This window comes from Convolutriloba macropyga, unplaced genomic scaffold, assembly GCF_964194025.1.
Source record: "Convolutriloba macropyga unplaced genomic scaffold, txConMacr16.3 SCAFFOLD_1434, whole genome shotgun sequence".
NCBI lineage: Eukaryota > Metazoa > Xenacoelomorpha > Acoela > Convolutidae > Convolutriloba > Convolutriloba macropyga.
The window spans coordinates 7,501-28,409 of NW_027449447.1; positions in this window are offsets into that span (position 1 = coordinate 7,501).

Sequence of the window (20,909 nt, forward strand, 5' to 3'; positions counted from 1 at the left end):
CCAAATGGCCTAACAGTGGCAGCCAATCAGAGTGCGAGAAAAGCGCTCCCAAATGGCCTAACAGTGGCAGCCAGCTAGAGCTAGCTTAAGTTAGCTTGGGTTAGCTTGAGTTAGCTTTAATTAGCTTTAATTAGCTTAAGCTAGCTTAAGTTAGCTTGGGTTAGCTTGAGTTAGCTTGAGCTAGCTTGAGTTAGCTTGAATTAGCTTGAGTTAGCTTGAATTAGCTTGAGTTAGCTTGAGTTAGCTTGAATTAGCTTGAGTTAGCTTGAGTTAGCTCGGGTTAGCTTGAGTTTGACTTCATTAACCCAAGTTAGCTTGGGTTAACTTCATTAAGTTAGCTTGAACTAGCTTGAGTTAGCTTGAGTTAGCTTGAGTTAGCTTGAGTTAGCTTGAGTTAGCTTGTCTTAGCTTTAGCTAGCTTGAGTTAGCTTGAACTAGCTTTAGCTACCTTGAGTTAGCTTGAGTTAGCTCGGGTTAGCTTGAGTTAGCTTGAGTTAGCTTGAGTTAGCTTTAGCTAGCTTGAGTTAGCTTGAGTTAGCTTGAGTTAGCTTGAGTTAGCTTGAATTAGCTTGAGTTAGCTTGAGTTAGCTTTAGCTAGCTTGGGTTAGCTTGAGCTAGCTTGAGTTAGCTCGGGTTAGCTTGAGTTAGCTTGAGTTAGCTTTAGCTAGCTTGAGTTAGCTTGAGTTAGCTTGAGTTAGCTTGAGTTAGCTTTAGCTAGCTTGAGTTAGCTTGAACTAGCTTGAGTTAGCTTGAGCTAGCTTGAGTTAGCTTGAGTTAGCTTGAGTTAGCTTTAGCTAGCTTGAGTTAGCTTGAACTAGCTTTAGTTAGCTTGAGTTAGCTTGAGTTAGCTTGAGTTAGCTTGAGTTAGCTTGTCTTAGCTTTAGCTAGCTTGAGTTAGCTTGAACTAGCTTTAGCTACCTTGAGTTAGCTTGAGTTAGCTCGGGTTAGCTTGAGTTAGCTTGAGTTAGCTTGAGTTAGCTTTAGCTAGCTTGAGTTAGCTTGAGTTAGCTTGAGTTAGCTTGAACTAGCTTGAGTTAGCTTGAGTTAGCTTGAGTTAGCTTGAGTTAGCTTGAGTTAGCTTGAGTTAGCTTGTCTTAGCTTTAGCTAGCTTGAGTTAGCTTGAACTAGCTTTAGCTACCTTGAGTTAGCTTGAGTTAGCTCGGGTTAGCTTGAGTTAGCTTGAGTTAGCTTGAGTTAGCTTTAGCTAGCTTGAGTTAGCTTGAGTTAGCTTGAGTTAGCTTGAGTTAGCTTGAATTAGCTTGAGTTAGCTTGAGTTAGCTTTAGCTAGCTTGGGTTAGCTTGAGCTAGCTTGAGTTAGCTCGGGTTAGCTTGAGTTAGCTTGAGTTAGCTTTAGCTAGCTTGAGTTAGCTTGAGTTAGCTTGAGTTAGCTTGAGTTAGCTTTAGCTAGCTTGAGTTAGCTTGAACTAGCTTGAGTTAGCTTGAGCTAGCTTGAGTTAGCTTGAGTTAGCTTGAGTTAGCTTTAGCTAGCTTGAGTTAGCTTGAACTAGCTTGAGTTAGCTTGAGTTAGCTTGAGTTAGCTTGTCTTAGCTTTAGCTAGCTTGAGCTAGCTTGAACTAGCTTTAGCTACCTTGAGTTAGCTTGAGTTAGCTCGGGTTAGCTTGAGTTAGCTTGAGTTAGCTTGAGTTAGCTTTAGCTAGCTTGAGTTAGCTTGAGTTAGCTTGAGTTAGCTTGAACTAGCTTGAGTTAGCTTGAGTTAGCTTGAGTTAGCTTGAGTTAGCTTGAGTTAGCTTGTCTTAGCTTTAGCTAGCTTGAGTTAGCTTGAACTAGCTTTAGCTACCTTGAGTTAGCTTGAGTTAGCTCGGGTTAGCTTGAGTTAGCTTGAGTTAGCTTGAGTTAGCTTTAGCTAGCTTGAGTTAGCTTGAGTTAGCTTGAGTTAGCTTGAGTTAGCTTGAATTAGCTTGAGTTAGCTTGAGTTAGCTTTAGCTAGCTTGGGTTAGCTTGAGCTAGCTTGAGTTAGCTCGGGTTAGCTTGAGTTAGCTTGAGTTAGCTTTAGCTAGCTTGAGTTAGCTTGAGTTAGCTTGAGTTAGCTTGAGTTAGCTTTAGCTAGCTTGAGTTAGCTTGAACTAGCTTGAGTTAGCTTGAGCTAGCTTGAGTTAGCTTGAGTTAGCTTGAGTTAGCTTTAGCTAGCTTGAGTTAGCTTGAACTAGCTTGAGTTAGCTTGAGCTAGCTTGAGTTAGCTTGAGTTAGCTTGAGTTAGCTTTAGCTAGCTTGAGTTAGCTTGAACTAGCTTGAGTTAGCTTGAGTTAGCTTGAGTTAGCTTGAGTTAGCTTGTCTTAGCTTTAGCTAGCTTGAGCTAGCTTGAACTAGCTTTAGCTACCTTGAGTTAGCTTGAGTTAGCTCGGGTTAGCTTGAGTTAGCTTGAGTTAGCTTGAGTTAGCTTGAGCTAGCTTGAGTTAGCTTGAGTTAGCTTGAGTTAGCTTTAGCTAGCTTGAGTTAGCTTGAACTAGCTTGAGTTAGCTTGAGCTAGCTTGAGTTAGCTTGAGTTAGCTTGAGTTAGCTTTAGCTAGCTTGAGTTAGCTTGAACTAGCTTGAGTTAGCTTGAGTTAGCTTGAGTTAGCTTGAGTTAGCTTGTCTTAGCTTTAGCTAGCTTGAGCTAGCTTGAACTAGCTTTAGCTACCTTGAGTTAGCTTGAGTTAGCTCGGGTTAGCTTGAGTTAGCTTGAGTTAGCTTGAGTTAGCTTTAGCTAGCTTGAGTTAGCTTGAGTTAGCTTGAGTTAGCTTGAACTAGCTTGAGTTAGCTTGAGTTAGCTTGAGTTAGCTTGAGTTAGCTTGAGTTAGCTTGAGTTAGCTTGTCTTAGCTTTAGCTAGCTTGAGTTAGCTTGAACTAGCTTTAGCTACCTTGAGTTAGCTTGAGTTAGCTCGGGTTAGCTTGAGTTAGCTTGAGTTAGCTTGAGTTAGCTTTAGCTAGCTTGAGTTAGCTTGAGTTAGCTTGAGTTAGCTTGAGTTAGCTTGAATTAGCTTGAGTTAGCTTGAGTTAGCTTTAGCTAGCTTGGGTTAGCTTGAGCTAGCTTGAGTTAGCTCGGGTTAGCTTGAGTTAGCTTGAGTTAGCTTTAGCTAGCTTGAGTTAGCTTGAGTTAGCTTGAGTTAGCTTGAGTTAGCTTTAGCTAGCTTGAGTTAGCTTGAACTAGCTTGAGTTAGCTTGAGCTAGCTTGAGTTAGCTTGAGTTAGCTTGAGTTAGCTTTAGCTAGCTTGAGTTAGCTTGAACTAGCTTTAGTTAGCTTGAGTTAGCTTGAGTTAGCTTGAGTTAGCTTGAGTTAGCTTGTCTTAGCTTTAGCTAGCTTGAGTTAGCTTGAACTAGCTTTAGCTACCTTGAGTTAGCTTGAGTTAGCTCGGGTTAGCTTGAGTTAGCTTGAGTTAGCTTGAGTTAGCTTTAGCTAGCTTGAGTTAGCTTGAGTTAGCTTGAGTTAGCTTGAGTTAGCTTGAGTTAGCTTGAGTTAGCTTGTCTTAGCTTTAGCTAGCTTGAGTTAGCTTGAACTAGCTTTAGCTACCTTGAGTTAGCTTGAGTTAGCTCGGGTTAGCTTGAGTTAGCTTGAGTTAGCTTGAGTTAGCTTTAGCTAGCTTGAGTTAGCTTGAGTTAGCTTGAGTTAGCTTGAGTTAGCTTGAATTAGCTTGAGTTAGCTTGAGTTAGCTTTAGCTAGCTTGGGTTAGCTTGAGCTAGCTTGAGTTAGCTCGGGTTGGCTTGAGTTAGCTTGAGTTAGCTTTAGCTAGCTTGAGTTAGCTTGAGTTAGCTTGAGTTAGCTTGAGTTAGCTTTAGCTAGCTTGAGTTAGCTTGAACTAGCTTGAGTTAGCTTGAGCTAGCTTGAGTTAGCTTGAGTTAGCTTGAGTTAGCTTTAGCTAGCTTGAGTTAGCTTGAACTAGCTTGAGTTAGCTTGAGTTAGCTTGAGTTAGCTTGAGTTAGCTTTAGCTAGCTTGAGTTAGCTTGAACTAGCTTGAGTTAGCTTGAGCTAGCTTGAGTTAGCTTGAGTTAGCTTTAGCTACCTTGAGTTAGCTTGAGTTAGCTCGGGTTAGCTTGAGTTAGCTTGAGTTAGCTTGAGTTAGCTTTAGCTAGCTTGAGTTAGCTTGAGTTAGCTTGAGTTAGCTTGTCTTAGCTTTAGCTAGCTTGAGTTAGCTTGAACTAGCTTTAGCTACCTTGAGTTAGCTTGAGTTAGCTCGGGTTAGCTTGAGTTAGCTTGAGTTAGCTTGAGTTAGCTTTAGCTAGCTTGAGTTAGCTTGAGTTAGCTTGAGTTAGCTTGAGTTAGCTTGAATTAGCTTGAGTTAGCTTGAGTTAGCTTTAGCTAGCTTGGGTTAGCTTGAGCTAGCTTGAGTTAGCTCGGGTTAGCTTGAGTTAGCTTGAGTTAGCTTTAGCTAGCTTGAGTTAGCTTGAGTTAGCTTGAGTTAGCTTGAGTTAGCTTTAGCTAGCTTGAGTTAGCTTGAACTAGCTTGAGTTAGCTTGAGCTAGCTTGAGTTAGCTTGAGTTAGCTTGAGTTAGCTTTAGCTAGCTTGAGTTAGCTTGAACTAGCTTGAGTTAGCTTGAGTTAGCTTGAGTTAGCTTGTCTTAGCTTTAGCTAGCTTGAGCTAGCTTGAACTAGCTTTAGCTACCTTGAGTTAGCTTGAGTTAGCTCGGGTTAGCTTGAGTTAGCTTGAGTTAGCTTGAGTTAGCTTTAGCTAGCTTGAGTTAGCTTGAGTTAGCTTGAGTTAGCTTGAACTAGCTTGAGTTAGCTTGAGTTAGCTTCAGTTAGCTTGAGTTAGCTTGAGTTAGCTTGTCTTAGCTTTAGCTAGCTTGAGTTAGCTTGAACTAGCTTTAGCTACCTTGAGTTAGCTTGAGTTAGCTCGGGTTAGCTTGAGTTAGCTTGAGTTAGCTTGAGTTAGCTTTAGCTAGCTTGAGTTAGCTTGAGTTAGCTTGAGTTAGCTTGAGTTAGCTTGAATTAGCTTGAGTTAGCTTGAGTTAGCTTTAGCTAGCTTGGGTTAGCTTGAGCTAGCTTGAGTTAGCTCGGGTTAGCTTGAGTTAGCTTGAGTTAGCTTTAGCTAGCTTGAGTTAGCTTGAGTTAGCTTGAGTTAGCTTGAGTTAGCTTTAGCTAGCTTGAGTTAGCTTGAACTAGCTTGAGTTAGCTTGAGCTAGCTTGAGTTAGCTTGAGTTAGCTTGAGTTAGCTTTAGCTAGCTTGAGTTAGCTTGAACTAGCTTGAGTTAGCTTGAGCTAGCTTGAGTTAGCTTGAGTTAGCTTGAGTTAGCTTTAGCTAGCTTGAGTTAGCTTGAACTAGCTTGAGTTAGCTTGAGTTAGCTTGAGTTAGCTTGAGTTAGCTTGTCTTAGCTTTAGCTAGCTTGAGCTAGCTTGAACTAGCTTTAGCTACCTTGAGTTAGCTTGAGTTAGCTCGGGTTAGCTTGAGTTAGCTTGAGTTAGCTTGAGTTAGCTTGAGCTAGCTTGAGTTAGCTTGAGTTAGCTTGAGTTAGCTTTAGCTAGCTTGAGTTAGCTTGAACTAGCTTGAGTTAGCTTGAGCTAGCTTGAGTTAGCTTGAGTTAGCTTGAGTTAGCTTTAGCTAGCTTGAGTTAGCTTGAACTAGCTTGAGTTAGCTTGAGTTAGCTTGAGTTAGCTTGAGTTAGCTTGTCTTAGCTTTAGCTAGCTTGAGCTAGCTTGAACTAGCTTTAGCTACCTTGAGTTAGCTTGAGTTAGCTCGGGTTAGCTTGAGTTAGCTTGAGTTAGCTTGAGTTAGCTTTAGCTAGCTTGAGTTAGCTTGAGTTAGCTTGAGTTAGCTTGAACTAGCTTGAGTTAGCTTGAGTTAGCTTGAGTTAGCTTGAGTTAGCTTGAGTTAGCTTGAGTTAGCTTGTCTTAGCTTTAGCTAGCTTGAGTTAGCTTGAACTAGCTTTAGCTACCTTGAGTTAGCTTGAGTTAGCTCGGGTTAGCTTGAGTTAGCTTGAGTTAGCTTGAGTTAGCTTTAGCTAGCTTGAGTTAGCTTGAGTTAGCTTGAGTTAGCTTGAGTTAGCTTGAATTAGCTTGAGTTAGCTTGAGTTAGCTTTAGCTAGCTTGGGTTAGCTTGAGCTAGCTTGAGTTAGCTCGGGTTAGCTTGAGTTAGCTTGAGTTAGCTTTAGCTAGCTTGAGTTAGCTTGAGTTAGCTTGAGTTAGCTTGAGTTAGCTTTAGCTAGCTTGAGTTAGCTTGAACTAGCTTGAGTTAGCTTGAGCTAGCTTGAGTTAGCTTGAGTTAGCTTGAGTTAGCTTTAGCTAGCTTGAGTTAGCTTGAACTAGCTTTAGTTAGCTTGAGTTAGCTTGAGTTAGCTTGAGTTAGCTTGAGTTAGCTTGTCTTAGCTTTAGCTAGCTTGAGTTAGCTTGAACTAGCTTTAGCTACCTTGAGTTAGCTTGAGTTAGCTCGGGTTAGCTTGAGTTAGCTTGAGTTAGCTTGAGTTAGCTTTAGCTAGCTTGAGTTAGCTTGAGTTAGCTTGAGTTAGCTTGAGTTAGCTTGAGTTAGCTTGAGTTAGCTTGTCTTAGCTTTAGCTAGCTTGAGTTAGCTTGAACTAGCTTTAGCTACCTTGAGTTAGCTTGAGTTAGCTCGGGTTAGCTTGAGTTAGCTTGAGTTAGCTTGAGTTAGCTTTAGCTAGCTTGAGTTAGCTTGAGTTAGCTTGAGTTAGCTTGAGTTAGCTTGAATTAGCTTGAGTTAGCTTGAGTTAGCTTTAGCTAGCTTGGGTTAGCTTGAGCTAGCTTGAGTTAGCTCGGGTTAGCTTGAGTTAGCTTGAGTTAGCTTTAGCTAGCTTGAGTTAGCTTGAGTTAGCTTGAGTTAGCTTGAGTTAGCTTTAGCTAGCTTGAGTTAGCTTGAACTAGCTTGAGTTAGCTTGAGCTAGCTTGAGTTAGCTTGAGTTAGCTTGAGTTAGCTTTAGCTAGCTTGAGTTAGCTTGAACTAGCTTGAGTTAGCTTGAGTTAGCTTGAGTTAGCTTGAGTTAGCTTGAGTTAGCTTGTCTTAGCTTTAGCTAGCTTGAGTTAGCTTGAACTAGCTTTAGCTACCTTGAGTTAGCTTGAGTTAGCTCGGGTTAGCTTGAGTTAGCTTGAGTTAGCTTGAGTTAGCTTTAGCTAGCTTGAGTTAGCTTGAGTTAGCTTGAGTTAGCTTGAACTAGCTTGAGTTAGCTTGAGTTAGCTTGAGTTAGCTTGAGTTAGCTTGAGTTAGCTTGTCTTAGCTTTAGCTAGCTTGAGTTAGCTTGAACTAGCTTTAGCTACCTTCAGTTAGCTTGAGTTAGCTCGGGTTAGCTTGAGTTAGCTTGAGTTAGCTTGAGTTAGCTTTAGCTAGCTTGAGTTAGCTTGAGTTAGCTTGAGTTAGCTTGAGTTAGCTTGAATTAGCTTGAGTTAGCTTGAGTTAGCTTTAGCTAGCTTGGGTTAGCTTGAGCTAGCTTGAGTTAGCTCGGGTTAGCTTGAGTTAGCTTGAGTTAGCTTTAGCTAGCTTGAGTTAGCTTGAGTTAGCTTGAGTTAGCTTGAGTTAGCTTTAGCTAGCTTGAGTTAGCTTGAGCTAGCTGAGTTAGCTTGAGTTAGCTAGCTTGAGCTTGAGCTAGCTAGCTAGCTTGAGCTTGAGCTAGCTAGCTCGCTTGAGCTTGAGCTTGAGCTAGCTAGCTTGAGCTTGAGCTAGCTAGCTAGCTTGAGCTTGAGCTTGAGCTAGCTGGCTTGAGCTTGAGCTAGCTAGCTTGAGCTTGAGCTAGCTAGCTAGCTAGCTTGAGCTTGAGCTTGAGCTAGCTAGCTAGCTTGAGCTAGCTATCTAGCTTGAGCTTGAGCTAGCTAGCTAGCTTGAGCTTGAGCTTGAGCTTGAGCTAGCTGGCTTGAGCTTGAGCTAGCTAGCTTGAGCTTGAGCTAGCTAGCTAGCTTGAGCTTGAGCTTGAGCTAGCTGGCTTGAGCTTGAGCTAGCTAGCTTGAGCTTGAGCTAGCTAGCTAGCTTGAGCTTGAGCTTGAGCTAGCTAGCTAGCTAGCTTGAGCTTGAGCTTGAGCTTGAGCTAGCTAGCTTGAGCTTGAGCTAGCTAGCTAGCTTGAGCTTGAGCTTGAGCTAGCTAGCTTGAGCTTGAGCTTGAGCTAGCTAGCTTGAGCTTGAGCTTGAGCTAGCTAGCTTGAGCTTGAGCTTGAGCTAGCTAGCTTGAGCTTGAGCTTGAGCTAGCTAGCTAGCTAGCTTGAGCTTGAGCTAGCTAGCTTGAGCTTGAGCTAGCTAGCTAGCTTGAGATTGAGCTTGAGCTAGCTGGCTTGAGCTTGAGCTAGCTAGCTTGAGCTTGAGCTAGCTAGCTTGAGCTTGAGCTAGCTAGCTAGCTTGAACTTGAGCTAGCTAGCTAGCTTGAGCTTGAGCTTGAGCTAGCTAGCTAGCTTGAGCTTGAGCTTGAGCTAGCTGGCTTGAGCTTGAGCTAGCTAGCTTGAGCTTGAGCTAGCTAGCTTGAGCTTGAGCTAGCTAGCTAGCTTGAACTTGAGCTAGCTAGCTAGCTTGAGCTTGAGCTAGCTAGCTAGCTTGAGCTTGAGCTAGCTAGCTAGCTTGAGCTTGAGCTTGAGCTAGCTAGCTTGAGCTTGAGCTTGAGCTAGCTAGCTAGCTTGAGCTTGAGCTAGCTAGCTTGAGCTTGAGCTAGCTAGCTTGAGCTTGAGCTAGCTAGCTAGCTTGAGCTTGAGCTAGCTAGCTAGCTTGAACTTGAGCTAGCTAGCTAGCTTGAGCTTGAGCTAGCTAGCTAGCTTGAGCTAGCTAGCTAGCTTGAGCTTGAGCTTGAGCTAGCTAGCTTGAGCTTGAGCTAGCTAGCTAGCTTGAGCTTGAGCTAGCTAGCTAGCTTGAGCTTGAGCTAGCTAGCTAGCTTGAGCTTGAGCTTGAGCTAGCTAGCTTGAGCTTGAGCTTGAGCTAGCTAGCTAGCTTGAGCTTGAGCTAGCTAGCTTGAGCTTGAGCTAGCTAGCTTGAGCTTGAGCTAGCTAGCAAGCTTGTGCTTGAGCTAGCTAGCTAGCTTGAGCTTGAGCTTGAGCTAGCTAGCTTGAGCTTGAGCTAGCTAGCTTGAGCTTGAGCTAGCTAGCTTGAGCTTGAGCTAGCTAGCAAGCTTGTGCTTGAGCTAGCTAGCTAGCTTGAGCTTGAGCTTGAGCTAGCTGGCTTGAGCTTGAGCTAGCTAGCTTGAGCTTGAGCTAGCTAGCTTGAGCTTGACCTAGCTAGCTAGCTTGAACTTGAGCTAGCTAGCTAGCTTGAGCTTGAGCTAGCTAGCTAGCTTGAGCTTGAGCTAGCTAGCTAGCTTGAGCTTGAGCTTGAGCTAGCTAGCTTGAGCTTGAGCTTGAGCTAGCTAGCTAGCTTGAGCTTGAGCTAGCTAGCTTGAGCTTGAGCTAGCTAGCTTGAGCTTGAGCTAGCTAGCTAGCTTGAGCTTGAGCTAGCTAGCTAGCTTGAACTTGAGCTAGCTAGCTAGCTTGAGTTTGAGCTAGCTAGCTTGAGCTTGAGCTAGCTAGCTTGAGCTTGAGCTAGCTAGCTAGCTTGAACTTGAGCTAGCTAGCTAGCTTGAGCTTGAGCTAGCTAGCTAGCTTGAGCTTGAGCTAGCTAGCTAGCTTGAGCTTGAGCTTGAGCTAGCTAGCTTGAGCTTGAGCTTGAGCTAGCTAGCTAGCTTGAGCTTGAGCTAGCTAGCTTGAGCTTGAGCTAGCTAGCTTGAGCTTGAGCTAGCTAGCTAGCTTGAGCTTGAGCTAGCTAGCTAGCTTGAACTTGAGCTAGCTAGCTAGCTTGAGCTTGAGCTAGCTAGCTTGAGCTTGAGCTAGCTAGCTAGCTTGAGCTTGAGCTTGAGCTAGCTAGCTAGCTAGCTTGAGCTTGAGCTTGAGCTTGAGCTAGCTAGCTTGAGCTTGAGCTAGCTAGCTAGCTTGAGCTTGGGCTTGAGCTAGCTAGCTTGAGCTTGAGCTTGAGCTAGCTAGCTTGAGCTTGAGCTTGAGCTAGCTAGCTTGAGCTTGAGCTTGAGCTAGCTAGCTTGAGCTTGAGCTTGAGCTAGCTAGCTAGCTAGCTTGAGCTTGAGCTAGCTAGCTTGAGCTTGAGCTAGCTAGCTAGCTTGAGCTTGAGCTTGAGCTAGCTGGCTTGAGCTTGAGCTAGCTAGCTTGAGCTTGAGCTAGCTAGCTTGAGCTTGAGCTAGCTAGCTAGCTTGAACTTGAGCTAGCTAGCTAGCTTGAGCTTGAGCTTGAGCTTGAGCTAGCTAGCTAGCTTGAGCTTGAGCTTGAGCTAGCTGGCTTGAGCTTGAGCTAGCTAGCTTGAGCTTGAGCTAGCTAGCTTGAGCTTGAGCTAGCTAGCTAGCTTGAACTTGAGCTAGCTAGCTAGCTTGAGCTTGAGCTAGCTAGCTAGCTTGAGCTTGAGCTAGCTAGCTAGCTTGAGCTTGAGCTTGAGCTAGCTAGCTTGAGCTTGAGCTTGAGCTAGCTAGCTAGCTTGAGCTTGAGCTAGCTAGCTTGAGCTTGAGCTAGATAGCTTGAGCTTGAGCTAGCTAGCTAGCTTGAGCTTGAGCTAGCTAGCTAGCTTGAACTTGAGCTAGCTAGCTAGCTTGAGCTTGAGCTAGCTAGCTAGCTTGAGCTAGCTAGCTAGCTTGAGCTTGAGCTTGAGCTAGCTAGCTTGAGCTTGAGCTAGCTAGCTAGCTTGAGCTTGAGCTAGCTAGCTAGCTTGAGCTTGAGCTAGCTAGCTAGCTTGAGCTTGAGCTTGAGCTAGCTAGCTTGAGCTTGAGCTTGAGCTAGCTAGCTAGCTTGAGCTTGAGCTAGCTAGCTTGAGCTTGAGCTAGCTAGCTTGAGCTTGAGCTAGCTAGCAAGCTTGTGCTTGAGCTAGCTAGCTAGCTTGAGCTTGAGCTTGAGCTAGCTAGCTTGAGCTTGAGCTAGCTAGCTTGAGCTTGAGCTAGCTAGCTTGAGCTTGAGCTAGCTAGCAAGCTTGTGCTTGAGCTAGCTAGCTAGCTTGAGCTTGAGCTTGAGCTAGCTGGCTTGAGCTTGAGCTAGCTAGCTTGAGCTTGAGCTAGCTAGCTTGAGCTTGAGCTAGCTAGCTAGCTTGAACTTGAGCTAGCTAGCTAGCTTGAGCTTGAGCTAGCTAGCTAGCTTGAGCTTGAGCTAGCTAGCTAGCTTGAGCTTGAGCTTGAGCTAGCTAGCTTGAGCTTGAGCTTGAGCTAGCTAGCTAGCTTGAGCTTGAGCTAGCTAGCTTGAGCTTGAGCTAGCTAGCTTGAGCTTGAGCTAGCTAGCTAGCTTGAGCTTGAGCTAGCTAGCTAGCTTGAACTTGAGCTAGCTAGCTAGCTTGAGTTTGAGCTAGCTAGCTTGAGCTTGAGCTAGCTAGCTTGAGCTTGAGCTAGCTAGCTAGCTTGAACTTGAGCTAGCTAGCTAGCTTGAGCTTGAGCTAGCTAGCTAGCTTGAGCTTGAGCTAGCTAGCTAGCTTGAGCTTGAGCTTGAGCTAGCTAGCTTGAGCTTGAGCTTGAGCTAGCTAGCTAGCTTGAGCTTGAGCTAGCTAGCTTGAGCTTGAGCTAGCTAGCTTGAGCTTGAGCTAGCTAGCTAGCTTGAGCTTGAGCTAGCTAGCTAGCTTGAACTTGAGCTAGCTAGCTAGCTTGAGCTTGAGCTAGCTAGCTAGCTTGAGCTAGCTAGCTAGCTTGAGCTTGAGCTTGAGCTTGAGCTAGCTAGCTTGAGCTTGAGCTAGCTAGCTAGCTTGAGCTTGAGCTAGCTAGCTAGCTTGAGCTTGAGCTAGCTAGCTAGCTTGAGCTTGAGCTTGAGCTAGCTAGCTTGAGCTTGAGCTAGCTAGCTAGCTTGAGCTTGAGCTAGCTAGCTAGCTTGAGCTTGAGCTTGAGCTAGCTAGCTTGAGCTTGAGCTTGAGCTAGCTAGCTAGCTTGAGCTTGAGCTAGCTAGCTTGAGCTTGAGCTAGCTAGCTTGAGCTTGAGCTAGCTAGCTAGCTTGTGCTTGAGCTAGCTAGCTAGCTTGAGCTTGAGCTTGAGCTAGCTGGCTTGAGCTTGAGCTAGCTAGCTTGAGCTTGAGCTAGCTAGCTTGAGCTTGAGCTAGCTAGCTAGCTTGAACTTGAGCTAGCTAGCTAGCTTGAGCTTGAGCTAGCTAGCTAGCTTGAGCTTGAGCTAGCTAGCTAGCTTGAGCTTGAGCTTGAGCTAGCTAGCTTGAGCTTGAGCTTGAGCTAGCTAGCTAGCTTGAGCTTGAGCTAGCTAGCTTGAGCTTGAGCTAGCTAGCTTGAGCTTGAGCTAGCTAGCTAGCTTGAGCTTGAGCTAGCTAGCTAGCTTGAACTTGAGCTAGCTAGCTAGCTTGAGCTTGAGCTAGCTAGCTAGCTTGAGCTAGCTAGCTAGCTTGAGCTTGAGCTTGAGCTAGCTAGCTTGAGCTTGAGCTAGCTAGCTAGCTTGAGCTTGAGCTAGCTAGCTAGCTTGAGCTTGAGCTAGCTAGCTAGCTTGAGCTTGAGCTTGAGCTAGCTAGCTTGAGCTTGAGCTTGAGCTAGCTAGCTAGCTTGAGCTTGAGCTAGCTAGCTTGAGCTTGAGCTAGCTAGCTTGAGCTTGAGCTAGCTAGCAAGCTTGTGCTTGAGCTAGCTAGCTAGCTTGAGCTTGAGCTTGAGCTAGCTAGCTTGAGCTTGAGCTAGCTAGCTTGAGCTTGAGCTAGCTAGCTTGAGCTTGAGCTAGCTAGCAAGCTTGTGCTTGAGCTAGCTAGCTAGCTTGAGCTTGAGCTTGAGCTAGCTGGCTTGAGCTTGAGCTAGCTAGCTTGAGCTTGAGCTAGCTAGCTTGAGCTTGAGCTAGCTAGCTAGCTTGAACTTGAGCTAGCTAGCTAGCTTGAGCTTGAGCTAGCTAGCTAGCTTGAGCTTGAGCTAGCTAGCTAGCTTGAGCTTGAGCTTGAGCTAGCTAGCTTGAGCTTGAGCTTGAGCTAGCTAGCTAGCTGGAGCTTGAGCTAGCTAGCTTGAGCTTGAGCTAGCTAGCTTGAGCTTGAGCTAGCTAGCTAGCTTGAGCTTGAGCTAGCTAGCTAGCTTGAACTTGAGCTAGCTAGCTAGCTTGAGTTTGAGCTAGCTAGCTTGAGCTTGAGCTAGCTAGCTTGAGCTTGAGCTAGCTAGCTAGCTTGAACTTGAGCTAGCTAGCTAGCTTGAGCTTGAGCTAGCTAGCTAGCTTGAGCTTGAGCTAGCTAGCTAGCTTGAGCTTGAGCTTGAGCTAGCTAGCTTGAGCTTGAGCTTGAGCTAGCTAGCTAGCTTGAGCTTGAGCTAGCTAGCTTGAGCTTGAGCTAGCTAGCTTGAGCTTGAGCTAGCTAGCTAGCTTGAGCTTGAGCTAGCTAGCTAGCTTGAACTTGAGCTAGCTAGCTAGCTTGAGCTTGAGCTAGCTAGCTAGCTTGAGCTAGCTAGCTAGCTTGAGCTTGAGCTTGAGCTTGAGCTAGCTAGCTTGAGCTTGAGCTAGCTAGCTAGCTTGAGCTTGAGCTAGCTAGCCAGCTTGAGCTTGAGCTAGCTAGCTAGCTTGAGCTTGAGCTTGAGCTAGCTAGCTTGAGCTTGAGCTTGAGCTAGCTAGCTAGCTTGAGCTTGAGCTAGCTAGCTAGCTTGAGCTTGAGCTTGAGCTAGCTAGCTTGAGCTTGAGCTTGAGCTAGCTAGCTAGCTTGAGCTTGAGCTAGCTAGCTTGAGCTTGAGCTAGCTAGCTTGAGATTGAGCTAGCTAGCTAGCTTGTGCTTGAGCTAGCTAGCTAGCTTGAGCTTGAGCTTGAGCTAGCTGGCTTGAGCTTGAGCTAGCTAGCTTGAGCTTGAGCTAGCTAGCTTGAGCTTGAGCTAGCTAGCTAGCTTGAACTTGAGCTAGCTAGCTAGCTTGAGCTTGAGCTTGAGCTAGCTAGCTAGCTTGAGCTTGAGCTAGCTAGCTAGCTTGAGCTTGAGCTTGAGCTAGCTAGCTTGAGCTTGAGCTTGAGCTAGCTAGCTAGCTTGAGCTTGAGCTAGCTAGCTTGAGCTTGAGCTAGCTAGCTTGAGCTTGAGCTAGCTAGCTAGCTTGAGCTTGAGCTAGCTAGCTAGCTTGAACTTGAGCTAGCTAGCTAGCTTGAGCTTGAGCTAGCTAGCTAGCTTGAGCTAGCTAGCTAGCTTGAGCTTGAGCTTGAGCTTGAGCTAGCTAGCTTGAGCTTGAGCTAGCTAGCTAGCTTGAGCTTGAGCTAGCTAGCTAGCTTGAGCTTGAGCTAGCTAGCTAGCTTGAGCTTGAGCTTGAGCTAGCTAGCTTGAGCTTGAGCTTGAGCTAGCTAGCTAGCTTGAGCTTGAGCTAGCTAGCTTGAGCTTGAGCTAGCTAGCTTGAGCTTGAGCTAGCTAGCTAGCTTGAGCTTGAGCTAGCTAGCTAGCTTGAGCTTGAGCTAGCTGGCTTGAGCTTGAGCTAGATAGCTTGAGCTTGAGCTAGCTAGCTAGCTTGAGCTAGCTAGCTAGAGCTCGACCTATGAAAAGCTGCGCAAACACTTATTCTATAATAATTGGGAAAATTAAAAATTTCACAAGTGAAAAGCTGCATAAACAGTAATTCTATGTGTGGGGCATTATTAGGGGGAGGTGTCTTGTCAAAATATGGCTGGACTAAAGACCTCAACCCAGATAGGGTGGAAGGCCCTATGATCGGTCTGTTACTAATCGGTGACCGATAAAGACCTGACCAAGGCCTGTAGTAAGCTTGGTTAGGCATTACAGGAGATAACACTAAGACCGAGGGGTCTTAGAGAGCCCTCTAGCGGGGCGAATAGAGCTAGATCGAGCCTTGGGAAAGCTAGATCGAGCAGGACTGAAGCTAAAGGATAGACCGAGAGGTCTGTCTGGTCCTCCTAGAGAGGCCAAGAGAAAGTACGAGAAGCCAACTAAAGCTTGATCGGGCCTTCAGCAAGCACGACCGAGCTGTACCGGAGCTAACACTAAGACCGAGGGGTCTTAGAGAGCCCTCTAGCGGGGCGAATAGAGCTAGATCGAGCCTTGGGAAAGCTAGATCGAGCAGGACTGAAGCTAAACGATAGACCGAGAGGTCTGTCTGGTCCTCCTAGAGAGGCCAAGAGAAAAAACGAGAAGCTAACTAAAGCTTGATCGGGCCTTCAGCAAGCACGACCGAGCTGTACCGGAGCTAACACTAAGACCGAGGGGTCTTAGAGAGCCCTCTAGCGGGGCGAATAGAGCTTGATCAAGCCTTGGGCAAGCTAGATCGAGCAGGACTGAAGCTAAGCAAGAGACCGAGAGGTCTGTCTGGTCCTCCTAGAGAGGCCAAGAGAAAGTACGAGAAGCCAACTAAAGCTTGATCGGGCCTTCAGCAAGCACGACCGAGCTGTACCGGAGCTAACACTAAGACCGAGGGGTCTTAGAGAGCCCTCTAGCGGGGCGAATAGAGCTAGATCGAGCCTTGGGAAAGCTAGATCGAGCAGGACTGAAGCTAAACGATAGACCGAGAGGTCTGTCTGGTCCTCCTAGAGAGGCCAAGAGAAAGTACGAGAAGCTAACTAAAGCTTGATCGCGCCTTCAGCAAGCACGATTGAGCAAGACCGGAGCTAACACTAAGACCGAAGTGTCTTAGAGAGCCCTCTGGTGGGGCGAATAGAGCTAGATCGAGCCTTGGGAAAGCTAGATCGAGTAAGATTGAAGCTGAAAGAGTGTTAGAGGAGCAAATGAACCTCCAAAAAGTGAAAATCAAATTTTAGAAAAAACACAAGTTAAATACTGCATGGACAGTATTTCTATGTGTGGGGCATTATTAGGGGGAGGTGTCTTGTCAAAATATGGCTGGACTAAAGACCTCAACCCGGATAGGGTGGAAGGCCCCATGATCGGTCTGTTACTAATCGGTGACCGATAAAGACCTGACCAAGGCCTGTAGTAAGCTTGGTTAGGCATTACAGGAGTTAACACTAAGACCGAGGGGTCTTAGAGAGCCCTCTAGCGGGGCGAATAGAGCTAGATCGAGCCTTGGGAAAGCTAGATCGAGCAGGACTGAAGCTAAGCAAGAGACCGAAAGGTCTGTCTGGTCCTCCTAGAGAGGCCAAGAGAAAGTACGAGAAGCTAACTAAAGCTTGATCAGGCCTTCAGCAAGCACGACCGAGCTGTACCGGAGCTAACACTAAGACCGAGGGGTCTTAGAGAGCCCTCTAGCAGGGCGAATAGATCTAGATCGAGCCTTGGGAAAGCCAGATCGAGCAGGACTGAAGCTAAACGATAGACCGAGAGGTCTGTCTGGTCCTCCTAGAGAGGCCAAGAGAAAGTACGAGAAGCTAACTAAAGCTTGATCGGGCCTTCAGCAAGCACGACCGAGCTGTACCGGAGCTAACACTAAGACCGAGGGGTCTTAGAGAGCCCTCTAGCAGGGCGAATAGAGCTAGATCGAGCCTTGGGAAAGCTAGATCAAGCAGGACTGAAGCTAAACGATAGACCGAGAGGTCTGTCTGGTCCTCCTAGAGAGGCCAAGAGAAAGTACGAGAATCTAACTAAAGCTTGATCGGGCCTTCAGCAAGCACGACCGAGCTGTACCGGAGCTAACACTAAGACCGAGGGGTCTTAGAGAGCCCTCTAGCAGGGCGAATAGAGCTAGATCGAGCCTTGGGAAAGCTAGATCGAGCAGGACTGAAGCTAAACGATAGACCGAGAGGTCTGTCTGGTCCTCCTAGAGAGGCCAAGAGGAAGTACGAGAAGCTAACTAAAGCTTGATCGCGCCTTCAGCAAGCACGATTGAGCAAGACCGGAGCTAACACTAAGACCGAAGTGTCTTAGAGAGCCCTCTAGTGGGGCGAATAGAGCTAGATCGAGCCTTGGGAAAGCTAGATCGAGTAAGATTGAAGCTGAAAGAGTGTCAGAGGAGCAAATGAACCTCCAAAAAGTGAAAATCAAATTTTAGAAAAAAACACAAGTTAAATACTGCATGGACAGTAATTCTATGTGTGGGGCATTATTAGGGAGAGGTGTCTTGTCAAAATATGGCTGGACTAAAGACCTCAACCCGGATAGGGTGGAAGGCCCTATGATTGGTCTGTTACTAATCGGTGACCGATAAAGACCTGACCAAGGCCTGTAGTAAGCTTGGTTAGGCATTACAGAAGATAACACTAAGACCGAGGGGTCTTAGAGAGCCCTCTAGCGGGGCGAATAGAGCTTGATCAAGCCTTGGGCAAGCTAGATCGAGCAGGACTGAAGCTAAACGATAGACCGAGAGGTCTGTCTGGTCCTCCTAGAGAGGCCAAGAGAAAGTACGAGAATCTAACTAAAGCTGGGTCGGGCCTTCAGCAAGCACGACCGAGCAGTACCGGAGCTAACACTAAGACCGAGGGGTCTTAGAGAGCCCTCTAGTGGGGCGAATAGAGCTAGATCGAGCCTTGGGAAAGCTAGATCGAGCAGGACTGAAGCTAAACGATAAACCGAAAGGTCTGACGGGTCCTCATAAGAGGCATGGAGAAAGATCTGATACTAAAGTACCTCTCGGAAGTAATAAAATATGCCTGATGAAGCCGGGTATGATGTTTGTTGTTTGATGGCATTCATCGATTAGGTCTGGTGGATTCCCCATTACTCCGAGTGGTACTAGTAGAGGCTCCTACAGGGGTGAGCAAAGCGAGATCAAGCCTTAGGCAAGCTAGATCGAGCAGAACTGAAGCTGAAAAGCAAAATAAATGACAGGTCTGTCCAAATCAATAAACTTGAAATCCAGTGTGGTCACCACGGGTCACGAGGTGAATTCCTAGCGATTGTCTGCTGAACGTATAGGAAGGCCCGAAACGAACGATAATTTCATTGCACAGTGGAGATACTATACGTTCAGGAGTAGCATACATCGGGTTTGATCTATGATAATGTCTGGTCTCCGAGGATCCACCGGGTTACCAACTGGCACCGCTGTACTGGGTGTAAAACTGGGCCACCTGAAGTCCCGGGTGTAAAACTAGGTGCCTCTGTGCCAAAGTAGCGGCTTGCGTAGTGCATTATGCCTCCGGCTTGCGAAATGGTTATAAGCAATAACAACAGGACGCCGCGGGGTGTTCACTTAAAGGAGTAACGTTCTCTCAAGGGAGGGGATCTAAAAATCTTGATAAAACATTTATTCTATGCAAAATTTGTGCGCAAATTTTGCAAAGTAAAAAGCTGCACTGTAGCAAATTCTATGTGTGTAGCATTATTAGGGAAGTGTTGTTTGATGGCACCTCTCTACTTGATGCACCAAAGAACTACCTTGATGGCTCATGACCGCTGGTAATCTGTCGTCGCTAGTAGTTCGGAACTGAGAACAAATATGTTCGCAAATTACAACAATTATACAGCATATTGCTGAATAAAGCAGAACCGAATAATACTCAGTGACTTTACACCAAGACTGACTAATGTCTGGATTGTATCGTCCTACTCGAGTAAGGCGAAGAAAAGCTAGAAAGATACGCTTTTCACAAAGCAGGCTTAATGCATGCAAACCAAGGAGGAAGGAGTGATGCCCCTCCTTATAATAAGCAGAACCAAATAAAGAACAGACAGCATCATCTGTACAGTGACCAAGAAGAGGTGAAACTTCTGTATGTGAAAAGGCAATTTGAGCGAGATTTATTAGCAGACTAGTATTATGTTGTTTCTAGTAGGCGAAAGCCGAAACATCAACATGTGAAAATCTGATATTAAATCCTCAATCATTTTCCCTAGTATTATACAGCTATGAGTAACCTTAATTGGACACGGCAATTATTGCTGACCGGTGAAACTTTCGCATGGGAAAGACACACACACTTCTTGACAAAGCAATAAGTATTATGCTGTTTCTAGTACGCGAAAGCAGAAACATCAGCATGTGAAAGTTGTGAAGTTGAAGAATTTTTGTGTTGAGTACGATGTTGTTACTAGTAACCATGTCGACAGCTGAGAACTGTTCTCTAACCAATAGAAGGTGAAACTTCTGTATGTGAAAAGGCAATTTGAGCGAGATTTCTTAGCAGACTAGTATTATGTTGTTTCTAGTAGGCGAAAGCCGAAACATCAACATGTGAAAATCTGATATTAAATCCTCAATCATTTTCCCTAGTATTATACAGCTACTAGTAGCCGTAATTGGTCAGGGAAACATTGTTGACCGGTGAAACTTCACATGGGAAAGACACACAAATTACTTGACAAAACAATAAGTATTATGCTGTTTCTAGTATGCGAAAGCAGAAACATCAGCATGTGAAAGTTGTGAAGTTGAAAAGTTTTTGTGTTGAGTACGGTGTTGTTACTAGTAACCATGTCGACAGCTGGAAAGCTGTTCTCTAACCAATAAAAGGTAAAACTTCTGTATCTGAAGAGGCGGCGTGATTGAGATTTTTAACAGACTAGTATTATGTTGTTTCTAGTAGGCGAGAGCCGAAACATCGACATGTGAACATCTGGTTTTTAAATAATGAGTCAATTCTCCCTAGTATGATACAGTTGTTAGCCGGTATTGGTAACAGTAGAACAGAGATTTGGAGGGCAAAACCTGCTCATGGGAAATGCTCACAGAGCGCTATCTACCAGTACACATAGTATTATGCTGTTTCTAGTACGCGCGAGCCGAAACATCAGCATGTGAAATGTGTAATCGTGGGTAACTCTAAGTGTGTAGAGTACTGTGTAGTAACTAGTAGCCATGCCAAAGCATGCATTGAAACTCTTCGTGATTTAAAAAGCTCAAAGCAAGATTGACGAGGCCGCAAGGCTATGTCTTTCTAAATTCGAACAAATCGAAAGATTGTTCAAAGTACAATTAAACTGATTGATCCTGTCAGTTGCCATATGCTTGTCTGAAAGACTAAGCCATGCATGTGCAAGCGAAGCTTGAAAAAGTGGAACCGCGAATGGCTCATTAAATCAGTTACTATCTATTAGTTGATTTGCAAGCTAAATGAATAACTGCGGTAACCCTGCAGCTAATGCATGCTGATTGTCCGACACTGTCGGAGACTTTTACAAGACTACACCGGGTGATTTGCTAAGTACAGACACATCCCGTGATGAGTCCTAGTAACTGAAAGATCCCAGATAGCTTCGGCTTGGGGACGGAACTTCCGAATTTCTGACCTATCAACCTATGATGGTAGTGTAACGGACTACCATGGTTGTGACGGGTAACGGGGAATCAGGGTTCGATTCCGGAGAGGGAGCCTTAGAAACGGCTACCACATCCAAGGAAGGCAGCAGGCACGCAAATTACCCACTCTCCGCACGAGGAGGTAGTGACTAGAAATAATGATATGAACCTTTATGGTTTGTAATCAGAATGGAATGGACTTAAAAGCTCCATTGATGAACGAGTAGAGGGCAAGTCTGGTGCCAGCAGCCGCGGTAATACCAGCCTCTACAAGCGTATGCAATAGTTGCTGCGTTTAAAAAGCTCATAGTTGGATCTGTTTGAGTAGAACGGCAACATGGTCTTCAGTTAAATCTGTTGACTCGTTCCGCTCATCCTTCGCATCGAAGAAATAGTTTGCACTTAAATGTGACGAACTGTGGAAACGGTGTTTTCACCCTGAGAAAATTAGAGTGTTCAAAGCATCCTTTGGGATCGAATAATAAAGCATGGAATAATGGAGAATGACCCGCTACTCGATTGATGCCGGTTGGCTGAGTGCGGTAATGATTGAAAGGAACAGACGGGGGCATTTGTATTGCTACGTTAGAGGTGAAATTCTTGGATCGTGGCAAGACAAACTACTGCGAAAGCATTTGCCAAGAATGTTTTCATTAATCAAGAACGAAAGTCAGAGTATTGAAGAGGATTAGATACCCTCGTAATTCTGACCATAAACTATACCAACCTACAATTTGTCAAAGTCGATCTTGACTTGGCAAGAGATTAACCGGGAAACCAAAGTTTATTGGTTCCGGGGGAAGTATGGTTGCAAAATCGAAACTTAAAGGAATTGACGGAAGGGCACCACCAGGAGTGGAGCCTGCGGCTTAATTTGACTCAACACGGGAAAACTCACCCGGTCCAGACATCTTAAGGATTGACAGATTGAATATCTTTCATGATTATATGGGCGGTGGTGCATGGCCGTTCTTAGTTAGT